The sequence below is a fragment of the Balaenoptera borealis genome (assembly GCF_965194805.1).
Source record: "Balaenoptera borealis genome assembly, chromosome: 18".
Taxonomy (NCBI): Eukaryota; Metazoa; Chordata; class Mammalia; order Artiodactyla; family Balaenopteridae; genus Balaenoptera; species Balaenoptera borealis.
The window spans coordinates 77,587,278-77,607,772 of record NC_138877.1 but is presented as its reverse complement, the minus strand read 5'-3'; the positions used below and the strand labels follow the sequence as shown (position 1 = coordinate 77,607,772).

General features: G+C 42.9%; 1 long non-coding RNA gene across 1 annotated transcript in view; it reads left to right on the top strand.

Annotated features, from left to right (window-relative positions):
- LOC309616077 overlaps positions 1-2,645 on the top strand; it is a 40,829-nt gene extending 38,184 nt beyond the window's left edge. Inside the window, exon 3 of the long non-coding RNA XR_014237261.1 lies at positions 39-2,645. This is a non-coding gene — a long non-coding RNA (uncharacterized lncRNA). The remainder of the gene's footprint in view (positions 1-38) is intronic.
- Positions 2,646-20,495: the final 17,850 nt, after the last annotated feature.

The following is a 20,495-nucleotide window of genomic DNA, read 5'->3' as shown; positions in this document are numbered from 1 at the left end:
TGGCAGGCAGATTCTCAACCACTGCGCCACCAGGGAAGCCCTCAACATATGAATTTTGAGGAGACACAATATTCAGGCTGTAACATGAGGATCCAGGATGGGACCCTGAGATGGAAAAAGGACATTAGTGGGAAAACTTATGAAATCAGGGTAAAGCATAGAGTTTATAGTCATGTATCTGTGCTGCCTTCTTGGTTGTGACACATGTAATGATGACAATGAGATGTTAATAATGGGGTGTGGGCCAGGTGGGAACTCCCTGCAGACTTTTCTTTGCAACTTTTGTATGAATCTAAATAAAGCTATTCAAAAATAAAAAGTTCATTTTAAGAACAGGTTAAAGAGGATCCCTTTGTATGTAATTGGCCATTTCCTTTGCGTTTAACTTGAGATGTTTTCTTCTCTCTCCATCTTTGCCAACATCATGGGTCACGTACTAAATGGGATTTCATGGAAATGCATTCGTCATCTCACATTTGGGCACCACCATGAATATGTGCCTTGCAGAAGGGATGTTCTGCACGTCTACGTAAAGATTCATCTCCTTCTCGCTCACACTGGTGAGCTCTGAATTCCCAGCTTGGGGGAAGGGGGCAGAAACACTTACACAAGATCACGGAGCATTGGGGCATTAGAGGAAGGGTTTCTAAAATTGAAAAAGGCTAAAAAATCTGGTGAACAATAAAAAGTTCAAATTAAGGACATGGATTAAGAGAGATTTATAACCAGTTGAGGCTTAATTCATTTAAATAATATCAATTCTTTCCCCAAGTGAGACTATGAGAGAGGGAGTCCCGTCTGTCTGAATCTCCTTTTACAGAACCCAGGCGAGGAATTCAGGTATTTTTTTTCACATAGACCATCTTCTACACATGATCAAATCTTTGCAGCTCCAGGAACTTTAGTCCCTCAGGGGCCCATTTGGGTTTTCAGTCAAGAAAAATATGAATAAGGCTTTCTATAGAGTCAATTTCCTTTACTGCTTGATAATTTCCCACCGCATCAATCAGGCATAGGAAGTTGGTCACGGTGCTCTCGGGAACTCGGTGAAGACTGACCTGTCATTAGTGTAGGGGACACTTCTCATGCTCACTGCTCAGCCTGGAGTCCTAGACGCCTCCTGTCTTGTCCAGTTCTCACTGTCAGGGTTTAGTTGTCAGGTCCGGTCGCTGGGCCTGAGCCGCCTTCAGAAAAGGGAGAAAACTGGAGCACGATTTTCAGGACCAGCCAGACACAGGAAAATGCAGCTAAGAAGCTCAGGATAGGGAACTCCCTGGCAGTCCAGTGGTTAGGACTCTGCTTTTTCACTGCTGTGGCCCAGGTTCAATCCCTGGTTGGGGAACTAAGATCCCACAAGTCGTGCAGTGCAGCCAAAAAAGAAGAAAAAGGAAGAAGCTGCTCAGAATATTGTTTTCATTCTTACTTGGCCTTCTTCACCCAAAAGGGAGGCCTGGAAGATTAACTCATATTATGTGCGCTCATGCAAAGGAAGGTGTGAAGAATTTTGATTGACCTCTGTTGCCACTGAGAAGTGTTTTTCACAAATGTACAAATTTTTTACAGTCACAGAATATCGGACAAGGAGACTTCCTGGGGCCGATTTCACGCCTGTACATTTCCTAAACCAGTGGCTGCAAATCTGAAACTGAGCTTATGTCAGTGGTTCCCAGACTGTGTGCCGAGGAACCCTGGGGGGCACCACACACCCCAGTGTGCCACGGGATGCTTTATACTTCCAAGGATACTCAGTAACGTTCCGGGGAACGACGAGCTTGAAGGAGTCCACAACTTCACATCAGATAGCAGCTCCATGCCTTTGTGGAGCTGGGTTTCCTCCAGCTGCTGTGCTAAGAAGCAAGTACCAGGCAAAAATCAACGTGGACCAGGAAATGGGGGTGGCAGGGCCCCACGATAATGAGGGTGGTGGTTCCCCAAGTGGCAAGGACAGAGAAGCTGAGGGGTAACAACTAGGTGTGCTCGCCCATTAGCTGGAAATTGTTCTTATGTAAGGATGACTAAAATATTGTTTTTAATTCTGATGCATGTGTATTATTTTTTCAAACAATTACCTGCTTGTGAGGATACAAATACTTGTTTGGACGCTACCACTTAATAAACAGGATTGTCAGGTATTTCTTTGGGCCAAGGGGCACCTTGAAGGGTCACCACTGGACACTGACAGGTGCCCTGAGCTGGGAAATCTGGGAGCAGAAAGCAGACACTGTCCTCAGACTAACAAAGGAGGCAGAAACAAACCCAGAACATGCATGACGGCCGGTTTCTTTCTGAAATTCTCCCCGTGATTTTGCCGGAGCCGAACGGCTCATTGAGCTTTAGCTCTCTGTTGTCCCCAGAGCAAATATGCACCTTAAAGTGTTATTAAAGGGCTTCCCTGGTGGCGCAGTGGTTGAGAATCTGCCTGCCAATGCAGGGGACACGGGTTTGAGCCCTGGTCTGGGAAGATCCCACATGCCGCGGAGCAACTAGGCCCGTGAGCCACAACTACTGAGCCTGCACGTCTGGAGCCTGTGCTCCGCAACAAGAGAGGCCACGACAGTGAGAGGCCCGCGCACCGCGATGAAGAGTGGCCCCCACTTGCCGCAACTAGAGAAAGCCCTCGCACAGAAACGAAGACCCAACACAGCCAAAAATAAATAAAATAATTTTTAAAACAAATTTAAAGTGTTATTAGAGAAAAACACCTTTTTCAAATAGAGCTCACTCCGCAGTGAGTAAAGCGTGACACTCAGAATCAGATCCCGGAGGTCTATTCCTCAGCCTCTGATAGGAGCTGGCGGCCTCGGGCCAGTCAGTGAACCGAAGATCCCTTTTGCTGCAAACCTGTGCATCTTTTTTGTAAAATTAGAGCTGGCGGCAGAAAGCTACCACTTCGGAGCAAGGTTTTAAATGAAAAGCAAACAAAAGCAAAAGAACTTCCCCATTCCGTGACAACTGAATTAACGAATCCCCTAGGGAACATCTTCAGTGTGTAAATGTTGTCTCTGATTCAGCCACGAGGACCAGAAAGCACTTCGTGGACCCCGTCTGACAGGGAGTCTGTATTTCATTACAGGCCAAGGACACACAGCTGGACCAGCCACAGCCGCTGCTCACACGCCCACCCGCCAGGCGCTGGTGCACAGCCAGGCGGAAGTGACTCCCACTCCCCCCGGTCCCACCCACAGACACTTGATGCTGGATCCTCAGAAGTTTCCCACTTTCCAGACTCCATCGTGTTCGGGGTTCCTGACCAATCACTTCTTTCCAGTGCCGGGCTGCTCTGGGCTTCCGTTTCCTCACCAGGAAATGGGGGTAATAGTAATTTCTACCTCATGGTGTTTCTTTTCAATTAAATTAACAAATACACGTAAAGCAATCACAACAGCGCTCACAGGCCTCCATAAACATTGGCTGTTATTATTATTGAGATAAATGTCTGATACGGAGCCGCTGAGTCAAGTGATGAGAGTAGTGTTTGGCTTTTGAAATGTATACCTAAGTTTTCCTAGGGAAAATTTTAAACCAACTTACCTTTTTTGGAAAGGGCCTCTTTATCTGAGTGCTGGATATTTTAATCTTTAAAAACTTGCCGGTTGGAGCTGTAGACCACTATCTTCTGCTGTACCCACCTCCAGTTCCAGATGTAATTTGGTTGTCTACCGCTTTTTGATGTTAAGTATTCTGAAGCATTTTCTACAATAACTCCAACCCTGATTTCTGAATCTGACAGTTCCATCTATTCTAAGAGCACGTCCTCTTCATGGCTGCAGAGCTGTCTTGGTCTGGGGGACCCTGGGGACTCATAACCCCGATTTCCACTCAGAGACTGCACATCTCACCACCACGCCCAGCACACGGGCCCTCTGCCCCCGTCCCCTCATGTGCTTTGGGAGCAGAGCTGAAGAATTCTAAATCCCACCCTCTTAACCACCATGAAAGACCCCCTCAACTGCGAAGGGGGGACTGAAACAAGCACCCCAAAAGGGCTCTTTCTCCAAAGAGAATCCTAAGAAGACACAGGTAAAAAACAAAAATTTCCTACAGAGGAAGACGTTAAAGAAACAATATTTATCAGAAAAAAAATTGAATTGGCAATTTTAAACTGAGACAAATGTATCTTATTAGAGGAGAGAAAGCGATCAAATTTAGTTAAATATAAATGGAGAAAGTAAGTCCAGGTCAAAGGAAGGAAAAGTACATTTTGACATACACAGAAATAGAAAATAGGCACTTTTTAATAAAGAGTTAGAAATCAAAGACTTGTATGAAATAAAAAAAGAAATGTGGGGGTAAAAGTGAAAAGAATAGACTTGCCTATATAATATTTTAGTGTTTGAAATCAAATAATACGGACTTCCCTGGTGGTGCAGTGGTTAAGAATCCGCCTGCCAATGCAGGGGACACGGATTCAAGCCCTGGTCCAGGAAGATCCCACATGACGTGGAGCAACTAAGCCTGCGAGCCACAACTACTGAGCCCGTGTGCCACAACTACTGAAGCCTGTGCGCCTAGAGCCCGTGCTCCGCAACAAGAGAAGCCACTGCAGTGAGAAACCTGCACCCTGCAACAAAGACCCAACACAGCCATAAATAAATAAATAAATAAATAAGAAAGAAATCAAATAGTACTGTAGAAATAAATAGCCTTAATAATCAGAAGGAAGGCAGACAACCTAGAGAATAGAACCAAAGGCAGGGGGATGGGATATTAAACGGAGTCCTTTCTGGTTTGGGTATTGGGATACTAGTGGCCCCATAAGATGAGTAGGGAAGTGTTCCCCTTCTATTCTTTGAAAGAGTTTTTGAAGAATTGGTATGAACTCTTCTTTAAATGTTTGGTAGAATTCAGGGTGAAACAGCCTGGGCTCCTCTTTTTTTGACAGTTTTTTATTACGGATTCAACCTCTTCGTCTGTCCCAGCCCCTCCCCCTCCTCTATACCACCCCTCCCCCCAGCTCCCCATCCGAACCCACATTCACCTACGCGCCCACTCTTTATGCCTTGTTCCCACTCAGATGTACATGCTGTTGCTTCCTGACCCCCATTAAGAAAAGTGAAGAATTTAGCAATCAATTCAGAAAGATCCTCAGGGCATATTCTCCTGGGCTCCATGATCTATATCAACTTGTGGTTTGAAAGTGCCCAATGGGCGAGTGTTTGTGAGGACCTTCAAGAAACCAGAACACCCCCGAGGCCTGGGGGCTAAAACCACAGGGGAGAGACTTGCAGTTCATTCCCACTGTCCTCCCTCAAGCCCCGATTGGTCAAAGATGCAAGATTGCAGGCCTTTAACTACAGACACAGATTCGAATGTTTGGAAGGACCCGGCCTCACTCTGGACATCCAGTGTCCACTAGCTTCACTGACTGCTCACCCTGGTGATTAGAGGTGTATCCAAAAGCACAGTGTGAATTGGCAAAGCGCTCCCGTCTGTGAAGTGCGTTCTCGAGGTCAAGGCCGAGAGGCCCATCGCACGAAGCCCAAGGAGGCACAGTGCACACACAGAACAAGCCAGGGCCTCACAGGCAGGTGCGTTTGCAGAAACTGGAAAGAAAAGGGACGCTGGACGGACTCAGGATTGCCTGGCCTTAAAATGCAAAAGGGAACGAGAGTTTAAAGCCCCTCTCGGGGCTTCCCTGGTGGTGCAGTGGTTGAGAATCTGCCTGCCAATGCAGGGGACACGGGTTCAATCCCTGGTCCTGGAAGATCCCACATGCCGCGGAGCAACTAAGCCCATGCACCACAACTTCTGAAGCCCGCGCACCTAGAGCCTGTGCTCTGCAACAAGAGAAGCCACCGCAATGAGAAGCCCATGCACCGCAATGAAGAGTAGCCCCTGCTCGCTGCAACTAGAGAAAACCCACACGCAGGAACAAAGACCCAACGCAGCCAAAAATAAACTAAAATAAATTTTTTTAAAAAGTTACAAAGAAAAAAAAGTCCCTCTCCCCCTGAATCCCCTCCGTGGCTCCTCCCCAAGTGTCCGCAACTAACCCAGTGCCCAGGGGAAAGGACCGTCCCCAGCAGTGGCTGCCCATCCCCCCCTGCAGGTCCAGGGGCAACATAGCACCGTCCACGCCTCTCATTTCCCCACCACACTGGGGTGGGCAGACCAGGCTCAGGAGTCTTCCACAAGCTGCCTTTCCCCGAGCCTCTCCGTCTCACCAGCACCTCACTCCCTGTGCACCCCCGGGGAGTTACCTTCCAAGCAGACGTCAGTGTTCTGTGCTCTCCCGAGGCCCCACCACCGAAGGCCCCGGCTGGGCGCCTGTACCTTTGTCCTTAGTGCCTCTCACCTTTCCTTGCTCCTGTTCTAAGCCCCTGAACCCCTTTGAGCCCTCAAGTCAACCAAGACTCCTGGTTCCCTCCAGGCAGCTTGCTTCCCTGACACAGGCCAAGCCCGGGGGGCTGACCCTCCCAGAGCAGACGTGGACCCCCCTGTGCCGCCGCCAGCATCGCCGCCTGGTTCTCTAAAGCGAGAAGCCCCCAGATTCTGCAGCCTGTAATTCAGGACTCGTCAGCAAGGTGTGGGAGAGAGGGTCCACGCAGGCAATATTCGATCACAGATCTAAGGCCTCCCGCCGGCTCTCAGACTCACCTGAGAGCATCCCTCCCGGTGGAGAGCAAGCAACACGTCCTACAGAAACTGCGAGGCCCACGGCTGTGGAGGGGTCTGGCCTCTAGGGTCAAACAGACGGCTCCTCCCTCTACCATCGACAAGAATGACCCTCTCACTGAACTTACTGTTCAAATCATCCCAACCCCCATCCCTCAAGGTTCCTGCAGACTCACCTTGTAACGGAAGAGCTTACAGAAGGTTAAGAAAACGACTTAAAAATATAATTATTGTTTCTCATTATAAAAGTAACATATATATTAATTAGTAATATTTTGTAGGCAACTAAAAATAGAAAATGACAAAGTAGACATTTACCTTTTATAAAAATATTATAGATACTGTATTTTTTAAATGTTAAGAAGAAAGAACCAGCAAATACACTTTTAAAACACTCATGACATTCACAAAAGAAACACCAACACACAAATGAAAATGAAAACTAATGACCCTCCACTTGGCCAGCACAAGGGCATAAAACGTAATGAGGCATTTTCTGCGAGCAATCTGACACTGTGCACCCCTGGATATCTGAACAGTCCTTGAAATAAAGTGGCTTTTGGATAAACACGGGGCTGCCCATCTCTGCATTATTTCAGAGACAAAATACTCGAAAAGCTGAAAAATGCTTGTAGCCCACCAGCTTAAGGGGCCCAAATTGGTTGATAGAACTGATATTAAAGCCCATTTATTCAAAACTGCATCTGCTCACAGAAATAAACAATCATCAACTATACTTATTCTACTGGGGTTTTCTTTGTGGACTAATATATAACACAAGCAAATTTTGTGGCTCTTCGGTAGACACTAAAAAGGAAGGTGTATTTTGTTTCAAGATGCGAAGTTTGATAAATAGCAATTAGACCTGCTTCACTACTGCTGCTCTTCAGGATTGCCTGTGTCAATTTGTCTCATTGCTCGCGAAATTAACTTTCATCCCTCCGTTAGCAGGTTGCCAGGCTGCCCCACTGTGAAGGTAACAGCTTGCGGGTAGATACTCTGAAATGATGTATCTATCCTCTTCCACATCAGTGATGACTCTTGCCTGAAGTATTACCACGATGTTGTATTACCAAATGTTGATTTTCTAATTCCATCACTCATTCTACTTCTACTGGTTGACATTTATTTATTTACTTACTCATCTATTTATGTCAGAAGAGATCCATGGATTCTTACTATTCAATGGGTCATAATCTCTTATGATCCTTCTTTATTTTGATGCTCAGATTTGGCCCACAGAAGCTCCTTCAAGATGGCTCCTGTGTTGTTTTGACACATTCCCAACATCTTTGGCACTTTCTTACTTTCTGACCCAAGGCATTCCAGGCTCAGCTGTATTGTCCTTGTGCAGGCTGGAATCAGCCATTTTTCTGGAAGCCCCAGCTCCTTTCAGTGGACAATGGTATTAGAAACCAAGATCTGGGTGCTGCGTGTGCTCACGGCCACTGGACTGCCATTGCTTCTGAGCCCTAAGTGGGCAGAACTAGGAAACATAGATGCAAGCACACGCACATCTGTATCGATTTCCCTGTCTATACATATTAAAGGCCATGAGTTCCTACGGACATGACTAATTCTAATTCAATACAACAGAGATCATTTAAGCTTCCCCTTTTCCATATTTGTAATCTTCCAAGTGTTTGGAACATGGCTCTGCTTATCCACAATGCATTTACTTATTTGCTCAATTGCCTATAAGACAAACCTCCTGGCCATTCAGACCATCTATTTGGCATCAAGACTGCCGGGCCAACCACACAGACGCCCTCCCCAGCCCAGCGCTGCCAAACTTGCTGGTTGAGCCACTGAATTCTCAGCCCCCAGCCCCACCAAATGCACTAGTCACACCAGCCGATCCTTGCCGCTGACCCAGGAGAAGGGGAAGGGAGATGCTATGTTTTTGCCTTATTGACAACTGTTATATCTTCATCAGATATTGCTCCCATTATAATTATAAAGCACCACACTTTAACTTGTGTAATTCTTTTTATTCTGAATTCAATGTTTGGGAATGCCCTGGTGGTCCAGTGGTTAGGACTCAGCACTTTCACTGCAGGCGACCCAGATTTGATCCCTGGTTGGGGAACTAAGATCCCACAAGCCGTGGCTTGGCCAAAAAAAATTTAAAAACAATAAATAAGTAAATAAAATGAATTCAGTGTTGTCTTAAATTAAGATTTACATTTTTAAGCAATTTATTATTTTGGAATAATTTATTTATTTTTTATTTTATTTATTTATTTATTTTTTTTTTTTGGCTGCATTGGGTCTTCACTGCTGCATGCGGGCTTTCTCTAGTTGCGGAGAGCGGGGGCTACTCTTCATTGTGGTGCACGGGCTTCTCATCGTGGTGGCTTCTCTTGTTGCGGAGCACGGGCTCTAGACGCACGAGCTTCGGTAGTTGTGGCACGTGGGCTCAGTAGTTGTGGCTCGTGGGCTCTAGAGCACAGGCTCATTAGTTGTGGTGCACGGGCTTAGTTGCTCTGCGGCATGCGGAATCCTCCCGGACCAGGGCTCGATCCCGTGACCCCTGCATTGACAGACAGATTCTTAACCACTTCACCACCAGGGAAGTCCTGGAATAATCTTAGATTCACAGAAAGAGTTGCGAAGATAGGCGAGTCCCATATACCCCTCCCTTAGTTTCTCTAACATAACTATGGTACACTTGTCAAAATTAGGAGCTTAACGTTGGTACATTACTGTTAACGAAGTTCTAGGTTTTATTTGGATCTCACCAGTTTTTCTGTGAACATCATTTTTCTGTGTCAGGATCCGGTCCAGGACCCCACACTGCATCTGATCACCGTAGTCCCTCGGTGTCCTCTGGTCTGTGCAGGTCTGCAGTCTTCCTTTGTCCCTGGTGACCTTGACAGTTTGGTGAGCAATGCTCAGGAATTTGTAGTGTCCCTTAGCATGGGTTTCTCTGTTTTCATTGTGTTTAGACAAGGGTTATGGGTTTTCTGGAAGAATATGGAAGGCGCCTTCTTTCTCCCCACGTCATACTGGGGTACAGGACGTCTTCACTGTGAAGTTACCTGTGTCCCGTTTCCAGACTCTGTTGTTTGGAAGCAAGTGGCTAAGTCCTGTCCACCCTCGAGGTGGGAGGGGGAAGGTTAAGCCCGCACACGTTTTTTGCTTTAGGGTCACTTGTACGTACGATAGTTAAAATTTTATTTTCATGTTTCTTTGGTCATTTAAACTGGTCTTCAGGAAAAAGGAGAGATAGACACACAAACAGAAAGTTTCATCTTGGAGGAAAAATGTTTACATAATGCTTTGTCATTTTTAAAGTCCCAGAGTACGTAGACTTCTTCATCCTTTAAGTGTTCTCCGAACAGAAATTCTCAATGGCTGCACTGTATTCCCACTATCCAGCCAAGCATACATATTTACATCATTTTCCTATTACTAAATAATTCGGTTGTTTATAACTTTTATCTAAAATAATTATGAATAGTAACATAAATTATAACTAAAACTGCCATGTATATCTTCCTATGTCAATTTTTCCAGACATGTCTGATTATTCCCTTGAGACCGTGTGTGGAAGTGGTGCTGTGGGACAGTCAGGAAGGACACCCTACAGGTCTCACACGCCAGGCACTCGTCCTGTCTGCCGATTACACCCCCTTACCACCTCCCACCCCCCTCAGAGGAGGGTGCCTTCAGAGAAGTACCTGGGAAGTTTCTCTGAGCTTGTTAAAATAGAATTCTAGCAAAGGACTTAGCTAGCTAGGATTTAGCAAACTAAATCCTAAATAGGATTCTGGCTACATAGGATTTTGCTAACTATGGATCCAGGGGACACAGCGCTTGAAATAATCCGAGGGCTAATGCAGCTGATGCAGGGTCATCTGGAGGTCAGTGAAAGGTCAGATCCTCTCCCCCAAGGTCAAAGGTGTCTCCTCACTGATCTAGAAATCCATTGCATCTAAATGAGCTCTTTGGATGAAAAATCTGAAAGAAAGACCATAAGGAAAAGAAATTGAGAATGATGAGTTTTTTCACGGGGGAGAAAGGGGAGGGCTGGGAGGGACGAGGGAGTGCACTGGTGAGAGGTGTGGGTGGAAGCCACCGTGATGACCAGGAACCTGGGGGTCCCTGCTCGGGGCGCCGGGAAGAACTAGGAGAGAGTAAGGAGGTGGGAGCCCTGGGTAGGTCAGCTTCATAAACACCCAAGATGAGGCGCCAGCCAAGCCAGCCAGCACTGGGTTGACAGAGAAGGGCTGGGAGAGGAGTCCACCGGGACGCGGAGAAATAATTTGAGCGGATAAGCTTTGTAACTTACAAAGTGCAGGTACTCATTCCCATTTTTTTATTTGGTTTTCACAATAATCCCATTAGATTAAGCGTGGCAGGTGATATTATCCACTCTCCCCATTTTCAGATGAAAACACCAAGTCTTTGGTGAGGAACCCCGCTGGGCTGTTTCAGACACCATGCTGCGATTCTTTGCAGAAAGGTGACGACCCGGAAACCCACCACCCGGTGGATCTGCTGGAGGACTCACAGTCTGGCCAGTTACGCTGCTGCTGAGCCAGCTTTTCTGGGGCTGGAGCCCCACTGTCAGGGAACCCACTCCTACCCGAGGGCTGGGCCCCTATGTCTGGGTCTGAGGAGCATCTGTTGGTTGACTGAAAACTGCACCAACTTCACTGAAGAAGGACCCAGCAAGACAGTAGGAGGAGAGATTCCCAGAGGTGTGCTGGTCACCCTAGATGTCTGCAAGGGGTTGGGTGGGGACCAGGAGAGGTGGGGCAAGGGGGCAGGGGCACCGAGGGGTCACACGTGCCTTAGGGTCTATGCCTAGTGCCTTCAGGGCCACACTTGCTTACTCGTCAGATAAAACCTGGCAACATTCAAGCTATGTTTGAAAGACCAAAAAACTTAACTTAGGAATGACTTGTGTTAGAAAGGCACCTGGACTAAGGAGCTACATTTTCTTCATTTGATACAAATTTTAAACCATAAATTATCAAAGGGTCTAGATTCCAAAATGTCTTTTCCATGGAACAGCAGGGAGATGGCCTTAAGCAGACATCTCAGTTTTAAGTACATTTTAAAATGATGAGGAGAGTTTCATTAACGCTTTCCGGAACTTGAAAAGATACTTTATCACACACAATCACATTACTCTTTAAATAGAATGAAAAACCTAGATTACCAACCCTAGAATATAATAGCAGGGGCCATGAAATTAATTTTGAATAATGAAGCAAGTATGCAAAATAAAGAAATCAAGCTTAAAAGACACAAAACAAAGTTTTTTAAAAAGAAAACAATTAATTTAAATTTGAAAAAAACAACAAAAGAAGAAATCAAGCTTGAAATCAAACTTGTAAAATCTGGTAGTGTATTTCTCACTGAACTGGCAAAGAAGAACAGAATTTAATTTTTTTTTTTTAAGTTGAGGTGGGATTTTAAAACCTCTGAGTCTATGAACCGAATAGCGTAGGCATTTATGAGGTTTTCAAATGAGGCAGAACCAATCAGCAAAACAGAGAAGCTTCAGCCCTAAGGTCTGGGAGGCAGGAAAGCCACTTGGAGCCCACCCCAGTCTGAGCTTCGCTAATGTGATTTGAGGGAGGAGCTGCCAGTTTATACTTTTCTTGGGATATCTCCCCCGCCACCTGCCAGGAACCTCCATCTTTACAAAGCAGCTCAGAAGTTCTTGGCGATGGAAAACAAATTCAGAAAGACAGCAAGACTCTTATCACTGAACAAAACATTCGCAAGATAAGACTGTGTTTATGATTTAGATGTTCCACTCTTTAAATCTTACGTTAGTAGAACTGGCAGTAGATTAGAAGCCTGGTAGAATATGCTTTGAAACCAGAAGCATTTTGCTTGAGAAAAGCATTAAACAAACCATCGTTCTCCAAATTGTCTTCATCGTTCACCCCATTAACAAATGATGCTGCAGCATGCACCCCAGTCTATGCATATCTGTAAGTTACGTGAAACATGCTAATATATATTATGAAACATAAAAATAGAATTTTTTTTTTTTTTTTGTGGCCAAGCCATGCGGCTCGTGGGGTCTTAGTTCCCCAACCAGGGACTGAATCCGGGCCCTCGGCCGTGAAAGCGCAGAGTCCTAACCACTGGACCGCCAGGGAATTCCCTAAAACTAGAAAATTTTAAAGGATAACAAAATAAATTATAAGTATGCTACAATTTTGGGCAGCTCCTGGGGGTCACAATGCACTTTGGAGTTGATTGAAATACTAAAGGAATTAATAAAAAATATATTCAGCCTGTATTTCAATTCAGAATACGAGAAATGCCAGTTGAAGAAAGAGGATGGACAAATAACCACAGGAGAAGCGTGCTCATGAGGGACAGGGCGTATGTTCTGGGTATTTTGGTTGTGTTTTCTCTTGGTTTGTATTAAATGTTATCACTCACATTTCTAAATAGAGATCACGGCACTTCAAGTTTGCATTTATTTAAAATGTTAAATTTCAGGGACTTCCCCGGCGGTCCAGTGGTTAGGACTCCGCGCTTCCACTGCAGGGGGCACAGGTTCTACCCCAGGTCAGGGAACTAAGATCCTGCAAGCTGTGCAGCAAGGCAAAGAAAAAAAAAAGTTAAATTTCAACTTAGTTCCCATAGGAAGAGAGCTATGGTAAAGAACAAATGAAAATCCTGTAGAATATTAAAAAAGAAAGAGAGGGAGGGAAGGAGAGGTGAGGCAAGGGCATTGGGGGCAGCGGCACTTGCACAGGTGTAAGTCACCTCGGAAGAGCGGGGACAGGGCGCAAGGCCATCTGGTCAGGGCTCACCTTGGAAGGGCCAGTGAGCACAGTGCCGGGAGCAATAAACATTGAGAGTCTTGGGCGGGGTGGGTGGAGGCATTAAAATCTGAGCCCGCAGGGGCTTTATGAAGCTTTGCCCATAGCAGGAGGGCAGCCTGGGACGCCGACCCCGGGGCGACAGGGCCACAAACTGCTTCCTGCCCCTGACCCACACCCCTTGCCTTCTCCTGCATTCTGTTCTCCACCCAGCAGTCTCCTCTCCAGGAAAACCGTCCCAGCTGCTCCAAAACACACTGCCTCACTCTCTGTGCTACTGCCTGCCCGATGCTGCTTCTATTGTGGTTTATCTCTTGCTCCATCGCAGTGATTAGCACGAGTCTCTGACCGGGAGGACACGGAGGCAGGAACACGCCTTCTTTGCAGCCTGTGTTCACCACAGTGCATGGACCACGCACCCCAAGAAGCTGACTGAGGAGATGCATCCTGAGTGAGGAAGGAGGGGGCAGTGAGATAATCCAGTGATCTTGGCAAACGTCAGTACCAGCGAGGGAATGTGAAACGTCATTGGAAAGCAGCAGAAGCTGCAAACATTTTATGCTGAAAATATTTTTCTAAACCTTTGCAATCTGATCCCCATAATTGTGCAATTTGTCTGCAACACAGACATCTCTGCTGGCCTATTGTATCGAATTCATGTGACTCAAATTAAAATACAATTGGGCAACTTCCCAGTTAATTTGATTAAAAAAGAACATTCGTGTGGATAGCCAACTTCCCAAGGAATTCTCTAATCCATATTGTGGTGTTTAGTTACAGCCTTAAGAGTTTTCAGGGGGAGTTCCCTGGCGGTCCAGTGGTTAGGACTTGGCGCTTTCACTGCAGGGGACCCAGGTTCGATCCCTGGTCGGGGAACTAAGATCCCGAAAGCCACGAGGCATGGCCGGAAAAAAAAAAAAAGAGTTTTCAGGAGAAAAACTGTCTTGATGGTACCTAGAATTTCAAGCCAATTACTTCAACTTGAAACGACTGGCTTTGGCATTCATTCAAATAACACTTCTGTGCATACACCAATGGTGACAGGTCCCAGGATAGAAAAATGAAATCAGTCATGGTTCCTGGTCTCCAGGAACTCAATGTTTACTGGGCAGAAGGGATTTGACAAAAGACTTCTATCACCAGCAATACGGCAGGCTAGATATCCTGAATACCCTCAGATTGAAGTGATTAATATGTTTAAAAAATATTTTTTAAATGCATTGCTGAGATGGCATGAGATTGAAAAAAAAAAAATCCACCGAGGCCAAAACCTAAAGGAAAGCAGAAATCCTTGTTAGTGACAAAAATGTCTTTCTCCTTAGGCCAAACCCTGGAGTCCTGGCTTCTTCCCAGAGGGCTCTGTGGGACCCAAGGTGCAGAGTAGAGGGCTGTGTGGGACCCAAGGTGCAGGGGGAACACATTCTGGGGCAGAGCTCCCTGACCTTTCTCAGGTCTCGCTCTGGCCCAGAACCCAGCCCAGTGGGAAAGCCAGCGTAGTCCATTCTTAAAAAGCTAGAATGAGAAATAAATTTGCCCTGCAGAACAGGACAACAGGGAAAGTTGTCTTTCTCTACCTTGGTGCTGTGTGAAGGGGGGAGATTTGAAAACACAAGCCAGCTTTCATGTGTGTTTGTGGTGTGAATTTCTCCTAGTTGTATGGTTTGAAAAACCACAAGCTGGGATTTTAATTTTACTTGGTTTCCAGGTTGTTAGTGAGTTGGCAGAAGAAAAAGCAACTCCTCAATGGAAGAACTTACCTTCAACTGAGGCCTCAAGAATTTCTACAGGTAAAATTCCAAAGAGATTAGCTGTTTCACAGTAAAAGGAAGTAAGTAAGTAAGTAAATAAATAAATAAATAAAATAAGGAAACAAGGTACCAGAAGTGAGAATTATAGACAGCGAAATAAAATCCTCAGAGACTTCAGAAATTAGAACTATCACACAAACATTATAAAATAACTGTTTAAAATGATTTGAAAATAAAAGAATCTAATAATGGATCAAAGAACAAAGAAAATTTTTAAATAACCAAGTAGAAGTTTTAGAAATGAAAAATATTATTGAAATTTTAAAATTAATGTACAGAATAAATAGATTAGATATTACTGTAGAGAGCATTCATTACTTGGAAGATAGAGCCAAAGAGTGTAATGTGTAGAGACAAAGAAAGAAAATATACTTAATAGTGAGATTAAGAGAATGAAGAATAGAATGAGAATTATGATGTGTATGTAATTGGAGTTCCAGATGGCTATAACAAGGAGAACAGGGATGAGATAAATTAGAAAAGATAATAGATATTAAATATTTTTAATTCTGTTCAAAGCTACCAATCTTCAGATCAATGAAGCTAGGTGGATCCTAAGAAAACTTAGAAAACAAAACTGGACAGACAAAAGTAAAATTGCAGAATTCAAAAGAAAAAAAGACCTTAAAAGCTGCCAGAAGGAAAGGATAGATCACCACAAAGGAAGGGCATTTAGACACAGGATTGATGTCTGTGTAGCAGCAAGAGAAGTCAAAAGTCAGGAAACCTCTCTCCAAGAGTCAAGAGCAAAATTGCCACTCTAGAATTCTTTGCCCTGAGTAACTGCCTTGTAAAATTGAGAGTCAAATGTACTTTAAGTATTCTTAGACTCAATTGGAAAGAGCAAACCACTTACATATTTTCATTAAAGGAAACCCCTAAAGTCAGAATTTAAGGAAGAAAAAAAAAAATCCCAAAGAGAACGTCTGAGATGCAGGAGTGTGGTAAGCAAAGACAGTAAACGAATACTGGCTCTATAAAACAATAATGGTAATGTCTGATTTGTGAGGAAAAATAATACTGAAATACTGGACAACAATGTAGATAAATTGGTCTTTATATTGTTGGGGAGGAGGGCAAAAAAGTTAATTAATTTCAGGCCTTGCTAGGTATGTAGGTGAAAAGTCTAGCGTAACTACTAAAAGAACACAGAGAGTGTATAACTCCTTGACATTGGTCTTGGTAATAATTTTTTAGATATGACACCAAAATCACAGGAAACAAAAGTAAACATAAACAAATGGGACTATACAAAACTAAAAAGTTTTTGCACAGCAAAGGAAATAAACAACAAAATGAAAAGGCATCCTAAAGAATGGGAGAAAATATTTGCAAATCATATATATGATAAGGAAATATGTAAGGAAACCCTACTAACTCAATAGCAAAAAACAAATAACCTAATTTTAAAATGGGCAAAGGACCTCAATTGGACATTTTCCCAATGAAGACATAGAAATGTCCAACAGGTACATTGACATCACTAATCATCCGGAATTCATCCGGGAAAAGGTACTTGACATCACTAATCATCCAGGAAATGCAAATTAAAACCACAATGAGATACAACCTCACACCTGTTAGGATGGCTATTCTCAAAAATACAAATGATAAATGGTAGCCTGGGTGTGGAGTAAAGGGAATCCTTGTGTACTGTTGGTGGGAATGTAAATTGGTACAGCCCTTATGGAAAACAATATGGATTTTCCCCCAAAAATTAAAAAATAGAACTACCATATGATCCAGCAATTCCACTCCTGGGCATACATGTGAAGGAAATGAAGCCAGTATCTCAAAAAGATATCTGCACCTCCATGTTCATTGCAGCTTTATTCACAGTAGTCAAGATATGGAAACAACCTAAGTGCCTGTCGTCATATGAATGGATAAAGAAGATGTCAGATATAATGTAATGAAATATTATTCAGCCATGACAAAAAAGCAGATCCTGCCATTAGCAACAACAGGGATCACCCTAGAGAACATTGTGCTGAGTGAAAGAAGACAGACAGAGAAAGACAAATACCGTATGATCTTACTTACATGTGGAATCTAAAATTAAAAAGAAAAGTTGAACTCATAGAAACGGAGAGTAGAATGATGGTTACCAGGGGTTGGGAGTTGGGGAGGTGGGCAGATGCTGGTCAAAGGGCACAAGCCTTCAGTTATAAGATGAATAAGTTCTGGGGATCTAATGACAGCACAGTGATTATAGTTCATACTGTATTGTATCCTTGAAATTGCTTAGAGAGCAGATTTTTTAATATTTTATTTTATTTACTTATTTTTAAATTTTTATTTTATGTTGGAGTATAGTTGATTAACAGTGTCGTGTTAGTTTGCTTAGAGAGTAGGTATTAAGCATTCTTACCACACACAAAGGAAACAATGTGAGGTGATGGAGGTGTTAATTAGCCTGATTGTGGTACTCACGTCACAAAATCTGAATATGTCAAACCGTCAGGTTGTACACTTTAAAACACATACAATTTTATTTGTCAATTATAAGCCTCCATAAGGCAGGAGGGAAAATAAATAAATAATGTGAAAAAAACAATACAATGAACTCAAAGAAAGAAGAAAGTTATACTGATAACGGAAGAAATCAATAAAATGAAAATAATAACAGATTTGATCAATAAAGCCAGGCACATGCATTTTGAAAAGACCAGTTAAATAGACTAGTATTTGACAACCCAATTTAAGAAACAAGAGACAATATACAATAAATAACACTAGAAAGGAGAGGGTTCCATAACTGTAGTCATCAAGGAGATAACAAGTAACATCTTCAAGTGTATGTCAATAAACTTGAAAACCTAGATGAAATAATTATTTTAATGAAAAATACAATATAAAATATAGAAAATATGAAATGGCAAAATGGAGTCAAGAAGAAGCAGAGATCCTGATTAGAAGGGATTGGAAAGGACTGCTAAAATGATGGTTTGCCCAGTTATTCCTAACAAACCTTTAAGGAACAAATAACTCCTGTGATATGTAAATGTTTCCAGAACATGAAAAAAGAGGTAAACCTTCTAAACTCATTCTATAAGGCTAATGTAATCCTAACATCAAAACAAAATGGGACAGCTTAAATAAAAAGCTTTATCTCAGAGACATAAAAATACTAAAATGTTATCAAATCAAACACAGAAGTGCATTAAAAGGATCAATCTATCATGTCTATGAAGAGTTTATTGCAACAATGCCAAGATTTTTCAAAATTAGAAAATTTACTCAATTTTTTAAAAAAGGAAAGATCCACATGTAGCGGCTCCCACCCCCAACCCCACTGAAGAAAAACATCTAACAAGGGCTCCCCTGGTGGCGCAGTGGTTGAGAATCCGCCTGCCAATGCAGGGGACGCGGGTTCGAGCCCTGGTCCGGGAAGATCCCACATGCCGCGGAGCAACTAAGCCTGTGTGCCACAACTACTGAGCCTGCGCGTCTGGAGCCTGTGCTCCGCAACAAGAGAGGCCACGACAGTGAGAGGCCCGCGCACCGCGATGAAGAGTGGCCCCCACTCGCCGCAACTGGAGAAAGCCCTCGCACAGAAACGAAGACCCAACACAGCCATAAATAAATAAATAAACAAATACTTAAAAAAAAAATCTAACAAAATTCAACACTAATTTCTGGAAATAGAAATCATGGGAGTAACTTGTCAGAATACCTGACAAACGGTATTCACTAGGAATCTCTGTCAACATCAGAATAATGGTGAAACGTTTTAAGCATTTCCACGAGAACCAGAACAGGACTCTGGTGAAGGAAAGAAAAGAGGCTCTGAGCAGGAATGCAGCCGCCAGCACGGAGGTGCTCCAGGCACAGCTAGAAAATCTCAGCCCACTGACACCTGAGAAATGAATTTCTCTTTCACTGAAAGAGAAATGTCCGCAGGCGAGGCGGCCAGATCAAGGATCGACATACAAAAATTAACTGCAAATAATGGCCAATACAGCAAAGTCATGAAAAATTGGTCCATGTAAGGTAGAAACTAAAATACAAAATACCAATAAGAACTATGAAGAAAATGGTAAAACTTCACAGAAGGCTATGATAGATCTCATGAGTAAATGGAAATATACCATATTCCTGCACAAGAAGATTCAAATAGCAAATACATAGGTATTCTCCAAATTAATCTATAATAGTTCATGGAAACAAATAGAACGTTTGTCCTATTAAATATAAAAAAAATACCATAAAGTGAAGTTTTTGTTTGTCTGTTTTTGCAGGAATAAATAAATGAATCAGTGGAAACTAATGGAGACATCCATGTATATATAAAAAAATGAGTGTATAATAGAGTTGACATTCCATATGAGTGAGAAGGTAACGGATTATCCAATATTGGGTTGGGACAATTGACCATCCATTTGGGGAAATATTTGGTGAGAGTTAATATACACATTAAGTTTAAGTTCTAGGCACTTTTATATATTATCTCATTTGAACTTCATATTAACACTTTGAGGGACACGTACTATTACTCATTTTACAAATGAAAGAAATTGAGCCTCAGAGAGATGAAGAAAGTGCACGCAGGTCACACAGCTCCTAAGTACCAGAGCCCGAGGACAGGTCCTTCTGCCTCAGGACCTGTATTCTCCCACACCATATGGAATTTCAATTAACTCCCTACCCTAAACACCACAATAAATTCCAGATGGATGAAACAGACATTGTTTTAAATGTAAAGAATATAGGAGAACATTTTATAGTCTTAGGGTGGAAAAGACTTTCTTAAGCAAAATGTAACCCTATAAAGACAAAAGTTCAGAGGTGATCTCAAAATGTAAAGTTTCCTATGACAGAAGATGACATAAACAAATATAAAATAACAATAACAGAATAGGAGAAAAATATCTGTACATAACAAAGCAATAGGAAAATGAATAATCTTCAAATAAATACAAATGGCCAATATACATCTGAAGAGTTGCAGAAAATAACTAGAAACAAAGAAAGTGCAAATTATATTTAAATACACATATATAAAATGTATGTATTATATAATAGGTATAAAATATGTAATATTTTAAGTATTTCAGATATAACCATGTATAATTATATTTTTTTTCTCAAAATGGGAAAACCTTTATTTGGTTACTATGCAATGGCACTAAAGGCAAGAGGAAGTAAGTATTCTCTTATACTGTTGGCGGAGATATAAAAGGGCACAGCTTTTTTTTTTTTTTTTACAATTCAGTAGAAAGATAAAGTGTAAAATCTTCTCTGCTAAAAATCTCATTTCTATGTATCTCTC